This window comes from Corvus cornix, chromosome 4, assembly GCF_000738735.6.
Source record: "Corvus cornix cornix isolate S_Up_H32 chromosome 4, ASM73873v5, whole genome shotgun sequence".
Taxonomy (NCBI): Eukaryota; Metazoa; Chordata; class Aves; order Passeriformes; family Corvidae; genus Corvus; species Corvus cornix.
This window is the reverse complement of record NC_046334.1, coordinates 55,684,553-55,692,157: the sequence shown is the minus strand read 5'-3', so window position 1 is coordinate 55,692,157 and position 7,605 is coordinate 55,684,553. Positions and strand designations below refer to the sequence as shown.

General features: G+C 38.6%; 1 long non-coding RNA gene across 1 annotated transcript; it reads left to right on the top strand.

Annotated features, from left to right (window-relative positions):
• Window positions 1-487: 487 nt before the first annotated feature.
• Window positions 488-6,898, top strand: LOC109144964. Its single transcript, XR_002046053.3, has 3 exons — window positions 488-1,888; window positions 4,445-4,544; window positions 6,181-6,898. It is a non-coding gene; the product is annotated as an uncharacterized LOC109144964 (long non-coding RNA).
• Window positions 6,899-7,605: the final 707 nt, after the last annotated feature.

Sequence of the window (7,605 nt, the reverse complement as noted above, 5' to 3'; positions counted from 1 at the left end):
CAATACCTGCAGAAGTATGCAGCAGCTACATCTGGAAGAAGCATACTGATTCAGGTAGAAAAAAAGAAAACATGAACAGAAAAGGAGAAGCAGCAAAAATATTCAGTTGGAAGAAATATTACTTTGGAAAGCTGAAGCCTGCAGAAACCTTCAACTTCACAACAGACTCCACAACTGCAATGGGTAACCTCTAGCCATGCTTCCCTTTTCTGAAGGATTTGCCTTTCAACCTAATTAGAGCAGGAGCTGAGCGATCAGATATCCCTTGCTCCTTTTGAAAAATGACTGGGAAAACTCTATGTAATCAGGAGGTATTTAGGATTTCCATTGACTTTCAATTTTCTTGGTTCATCTGTTCCTTTTCAGAACGTTTGATGCTAGTCTGTTCTAAACTGTATGTTGAATTTGCTTTAATCAGATGTCTTTGTAACAGGCATTAGGTCATTTACTGTTTGATTTTTTCTGTGAAAATACAGGTTTTCTTAGTTTCAAAAGTATCCTTTGAAGAAACCTGTCATATTCCAGGTAGAAGAAAAGAAAATAAAAGAGGGAGAAAGAGAAGAGTGTGAGGGAGGGAAGCAGGGAGCAGTCCTGTAATTCTGTTCTTGCCCCACAGCGGCGGTGGGGAATTGTGGAGTTGTGCTCAGTTGTGAGTGGCGCTCTTTTGTACCCAACACTGCCCCCACAAGCTCCTTTGTCTGGTGATCTGGGCTCATGCACTGAAGTTGATTAGCGTAAGCAGAGCTTAATATTCAAGCAGAAAATTAGATACACTGGTAAGTGCTAGCTCAAACAAGTGCGCCTTCTAGTTTTACACCTTCTATCCATGGACCCTCCCACAGCTTTGCTGGTCTGGAACTCTCAAGCCCCCTTCCTCCTGTTCCATATCTGTTCCTGCATTTGGAGACCCAACCTTAATGTCATCTTAACCCTCATCCTCAAATTTTAACTCCTCATCCAAACCCACCTTTCTGCTGGCCCTTGCAGCCACCTGAAACTCCAGCCTCTTGAACTGTCTCCATAAAACCAAAAGTCCTGCTTCTCACAAAGATATTCTAAGTGACACATTTAATGAAAAGCCACTTAACTAAGGCTCTGTGGTGAGGAGCAGAGTCTCACGCAAGTCAGTGAGTATAGTTTGGCTCAGGTAGGCTGACTTTCTATTCAGAAGGGCAAGTCTGTCTCCAGTGCCTGCAGAAAGAGCCCAGGGTAAATATGTTCCTTAGCTCCTAACCTAGCAAGCCTCAATGAGGTGACTAAAGTCAAGTCTCTGTGTATTTACCTTTAAAATTTATCTTGAAAGAGTATGTTAAACTAGAAAAGTTTGCTGCTATACTTGGAAGTGAGAACTTCTATGGAAAGTCTCTGTCAAAGAAAAATATAGTCCCCTCTAAAAGACATATATCTTCTTTTTAGAGGGAACTCTCCCGTATATTTAAAATTCAAAAATAGTAGTAGGTACTGAACACCATGATAAAACAAGCCATAAACCATCTTGAAAATCTATTTTAATTGTTCTAATACACATTTCTAAGATTAATATCTCCTTACTTGGATTATGAAGCAGTAGGAGCTGTGGTACTGTTTGGGACATGGAAAGAATAAATTGTGTAATGCCAAAAGAAAAGGTGCTGAGGTAGCTGGTAATTGACAGAGTTAATGAAGTATGTTAAGCAGGTACAATATAGATGAAGTTGTCCCCTGCAGGGTGATTGGCCACTGGGGAAATATTGTGACAGTTGTCTTTGTGTTAAAATAATGTGGTCCTCCTTCTTTGCCAGATCCTATCTGCAATGAGAGATGAAAGAGGTCTTGCAAGGATACCCAGATCCTCCTGCAGCACGTGCTGTGCTTGACTCTGGCAAGTAAGGAACAAGATGAAGCGGAGGTAAAGAGTGTAATGGCTGTCTGTAAAGCCATTAGGCTGTTTCCTACAACCCACACATGAATTACCCACTGTTGAAAAGTAATAATTTGACACTGTTTTCTATAATCCTCCCTCATACACTACAATGCACTGGTGCTGTCTGGGGATGAATGGGAACTGAATTTGGCCTGCCAATTTTTCTGGAAGTTGATTATTTTTAGATATTGTTTTAATAATTAGCTAACTAGCTCCCAAAGAATACAATGGATTTAGACAGCAAAAGATGGTTTTCAGAGTAATATAGATTTTGTATTATTATCTCCTCCTATTGTATGTGAATATTATCATTGAAAAAGCAGAGAAAATATCAAATGGAAATAGAGCTCAGCCTCTCAATTATACTAAGCTGTGTGGTCAGCATTGGTTCCAAAAGAGGCGTATAGAGCATAGAGTAATGAAAAATCATTGATACCATCAGTTTGGTGTCTGAATAATCTATTGTGCTATTCCAGCATTGTTCTTACTAAAACCATCTAAGAAGGTGAGCTAGCCTTCCTTGGCCATCAGATCTCAAAATACCTGAAGCTTTCTTGATTCCCTCAGGTGCTGACAGCATTCTCTGTCATGGACACATGAAAATTATACAGTATTATATTTATTGAATTTGAAACTCTTGGTATTTTCATAGTTGATATTTATCTGCTTATAGTGGAAGTGAGTTAGGTGTTATTGGACCTTTGAGCTTTTCAATGTGGTTTTATTCTTGTCAACATGTTCTAAATCCAGGAGTCCTTGTCAGGGTTCTTAAAGAGAGTGATGTTTGGAGAGAGAAGTGATTCTTAGCAAACCTCTGACTGAGAGCATAACCTAAGAAAGTATTTCTAAGCATTACATGGCAAACTATTTTCTAATTTTCAAAATATAGTAAGTCAGAAAGATTAAATGGAAACATTTGTTCATTGTAGGATTTAGGTTCAGAATTATCATAATCTCTTTCCCCAGTCTTTCTTATGGTCCTAAGATTTGTATAGTCATTTGTCAGTATGTTATCCAGAACAACAACCTGGACATAAGAACATTTTCAGCAGAGCTTCTTACTATGGGAATTTGAAAAGCACTTCCTGAAAATTTATCACCGATCACAGTTTAAAATATTTTTGTGCCCAAAGAATCTCAGGTGGTGCCATTAAGACAGCATAAAATACCACAAAATACCAGGAGAACAAACCAAGTAGCAATTATCTAATGCATTTTTCTGGTATCCAGATCTGCCTTTTGGGAGTGCTAACTCAATAAATAATCACTATACATAAACAAAGTATGGGCTATAACTCTCAAAAAACTTAGAATTGTCTTCAAGGTGTTTTGCTTTGTTTGACAAAATACTCTTTGGGGATGTACTAATGGACAAAGCTAAAGTTCCAAAGAAAGGTAACTTGATCCATGTGAAAGAGAATAGAAGTCTGAAGCAAACAAATGCAAAAATATGCTGGTACTCACTCAAAAAGTGCTGACTTCCTGCTGTAGGTCACCTCACCAGCCCACCTTGTACTACAAAACAGGGTAATTAGAATGTGCTGATTCTCTGTGCTAGCAAGACTTTTCTCTTTTCAACTCTTGTTTAGGACTAACCAACAAGACAGACTACGGTGTGTGTGGGGTAGAGAGTTTATATCTTACAGACTGCCTTAAAAACAAGAGATACTACAAAACCCCACAAAATCAGATCAACCAAAGCACTCCTAATCTATTAGTAATAATTAATAAACTCTGAATTTATATTTTCTATCTCAAGGCTTTGTACATGTATCCATCCACACGATACCACTGTTATTAACTACGGCTGACACGGGTGCAAACTGCATGTGCATGACTGAGATAGTCAGATGCTCAGGCTGACAGCTGATACAGTGATATAGATACGTTGTATCCTACACAATGCAATGCATAAAATTGTCAGGCATAATAGCCATTTCACAAAGACTAGCCAACGCAAGAGACTAGTCACCTCTCTCTCCCTTTCATCTCCTCACTAAATATACTACCTTTTCTAAATCTCTGTGCAAGTATTTGAAGGGCAGCAAGTCTGAGCCAGTTGTGAGGGATTAATTGAATTTACAAGGGGATTGCTCTGTGTGCAACATCTCAATTAACTTACTTGTTAAATACGTAATGGCACTTGACTGTTAAGTTGTGAAGGAACTTGTTAAATGCATATTGCTACTTATTTAAAGGATATGGTCTATGGTCTAGCTAAATAATTAGGACTCCAAAGTGTGTAGAAACCTAAACAGTATAACAGGCAAGGCTAGATGACAGAATGAGCCCTACCTCTTTGTTCAGATGCTTTCATCTATTTCACAGTACCTGAACAAGAAGACATTTTTTCTCAGATTTGAAACACTGCTGACCAAAGATATGCAGGAAGGAACCAACCATATTCAGATGAAAATTGTCAACTGTGATGCCCTATGAAATCTGCAAAAGTTTGCTTTTGGTTTGAGATTTGTTTGTTTAGCTTTGGGGTGTTGCTTTGGGGTGGATTTTTTTATGGCGTTTTTTGTTCTCTTTCTCCAGTTAATAACTTTTCAGATCTCTGCTGAACCAAGCAAGAGCAGAGATAAGATACTGAATATATTTCTTGAAAGAATCAACAGCTTCATGCTCCTCCTAAAAGGTACTTTTTTATTTGTCTTTTCATTCCAAAAGTTTCCCTTACATCAGTAGCTTCCTTAACAACAGGGATAACTGAGCTTGAAAGGGTTTTGCTCTGAAATGTCAATGTTGTTTACTTCCTCTGCTCTTCATTTCAGCATTTTGGCCTGAGTTTTCAGATCTTGGTCTGTGGGCATCATAAATCATGGGGAATAGATACATAGAAAGTGAAATAGTATGGTCCATCTACTTAGTTTTCAAGGAACTTGGAGTCTATAGCTCCCTAGTTGTCAGCACCAAGTTTTTGTGCAATCAATTTTTTTTTTAAAGGAAGTTAGACCCAAAAAAAAGAAAAAAAGGGTACTACTCCATTATCTGTTTTCCCCAAAGTTTGAAGAGTATGTTTTGATCTGTAGTTCTGCTTAGGAACATGTCTAATTTTAATTAAACCAAACTGTTACAGAATGTACAGGCTACAAGTTTCAGTTTGATTCTCCCTTGGTACAGACAATCTTATAAATACAGTGGCATCTCTCTGAAAGAGACAGACTCTCTAACCTCTTGTAGAACGCATAAAATCCTGCACATATGTCATGTGGCTGCCACCTTACCTTCTTGTGGGACAGAAACTCCTGGCAACTACTTCAAAACTTCAAAGAATGTGGGGGGGGTTATGAAGGTTTATCAAATAAAAACAAAGCTGTACATTGTTTAAAGCATCATCCAAGATTCTTCTTAAATGTGCTTTCCTTAGTACTTAGCTTATGCTTCTCAGCTGTGTACAGGGAAACTAAATGGAAGAAAAGGAAGAAGTATTTTCCCTGTAGATTGTAAGAAAGACAATGCTTCTGCTTAAGAAATGACATTGCTTTAGTGGCTTTCGCTCACTCACTTCACATGAAAAAGATCAAGGAAGAGTTTTGCGAAGTTATTGGGGCAGTTGCAGAATTTTCTGTGTCTGGAACTGGAAAATGTCTTTGCAGAAGATGGAGGCTGCTTTTTGAAAGGCCATTTTCAACAGGTGATAACTTGAGTAGCAGGAGCTCTGCCTCCCCCAGCATGACTGTAAGCAAGGATGGCCCTTGACACTGCACAGGTTTCTCTGAAGCCAACAAAGCTGCACCTGAGGCCAGGAACTCCCACAGATGTGATTGCAGAACTGATGGTTACAGTCTGGCTGCTATTTTTGCGAGGGTCTGACATACTTGCCTGCGTGGGTTATGGTCATCTTTTACATTTCTTCATGTGCAATCAACACAAAGGGAGTGGAAGAAGAAAATTTCACTCTCAATGGAAACAGAGGCAAGCATTGAAAACACAGTGCATTTCAATAAGCCGTAATTACAAACACAAATTCATCTACTAAACTTGGGCATGCAATTAGTAGACTAATTATGCTGTAATTGTAACTGAATACCAAAACAGATGACCGTGTGCCAGCCTCCATCCCACCCAGTTGTCTTTGTGTCATCGCTCCTACGCACAGTAGTGCCTATGCTCTTGTGTATCTCCTACTGAAAATAGGAATTCAGCAGATGGGTAAATGCTATCAGTTTCTCACTTAAGTCACCAATTCTTCCAATTTCTATATTTATCAAGTCAGCTTGCTGTCATAATACCTGTGACTGAGACCCTGTTGTGATGTGTTGTCTCAGCAGAAAGTCAGCGATGGTCCCCAGCCCAAAAGATTCGAGTCAAAGAAGGCACACTTTGGAGAGGTGCTGCTGTCCTTGTTCTGTATACAGGAACCTTATCTGTGGATAGATAAGAGGTGTGCTGATCTCCATGGGTATCGAGGTACCTAATTCTCTCTTGCACTGACAAATTTTGCAATATCAGCTGCTAATGACGGCTTTTACCAAACTTGAGCTACTTGGTTGAAGTGGCCATGTTGGTTGTACACTCCCAGAATAATCAGTGTATTGAGTCACCTCTACCAGGTGATTGCACATGGGACATGGCTGAGCAGAGAGGAGCCTGGCTTACTGTGCTGGTGTCAGTTGGGAAAGTTCAGGCCTAAATTAGTCCTCTAAGGACTTCACCCAAGACGAGGCAGTTTGTAGCAAAGAGAAGGAATATCAACCCCAAGCCTCTTGTTTCTTAACTTTCAGCAAGTTAACTCCTTATTTCATATGGCTTTATGTAAGTTTGCCTAAAGTTTTCTGAATGTACTGATGCCATGAGCAGTGTCTGAATGTCAGTATTTTGATTACTGGTAATATTCATATGTTTCAATAAATTAATTTAGCTAAGAATAAAAATACCTTTTTATACAAGATCTCCCAGGTTTTGGCAATGTATTGATTTTATGTACTTAGTTCAGTGAAAAATCTGTTGGTTTAAGCTATCTGCCATTAGTTTCAATTAAAATATATTGATCTGAGTAAATGTTGGTTAGTAAGTGTTGCCTGACTGTGAAAAAATATTTGCTTAAGCAAAAATTGTATGAGTATTTAGACATGTATTTTAGGCTGGGGACTCCCCTAGCATCAGTAGAACTGTTCAAGTATCAATAAATTTCTCTAAAAATAAATGCAAATATTTTTTCTGAAATTAAAAAAGCTGATTACAGTAATATTGGGACTGGCATGCATATTAATTCAAGTAAACTTGTTTTTGAAAGAGTAAGCATTCAGTTAGGTATATTGTAACATGAAAACACTGAAAACTCAAGCTCTCTGTCAGGAAACCAGGCTTTCACATGGAATGCCAGGCTTTCTTCTTTACCACAAAGCCAAATAACCACAAACCAATAATAAAATAATTTTGGTAACCATAGGTAGTAGGAAAACAGGTAGTAGGGTGCAGGCTAGGAAATGCAACTGTTTTAAAGTACTATATGTACATTATTCATGGGATTAATTTTAATTCAAAGCATCAAAAAATATACATAGAAATAAAAAGTATGCAAGCAATAAGGCTGACACACCAGTCCTTTATTAGTTCTATAAAGACTGGAAGCCCTTGGGACTCTGATCTGCAAGCAGAAGAGTACCCTCCCCTTGGGATAAAAGATGGACATGCCTGCTTGACTGTCCTTAACGACCTGCACTCACACCTAGATGCTAACTCCCAACGCTGCC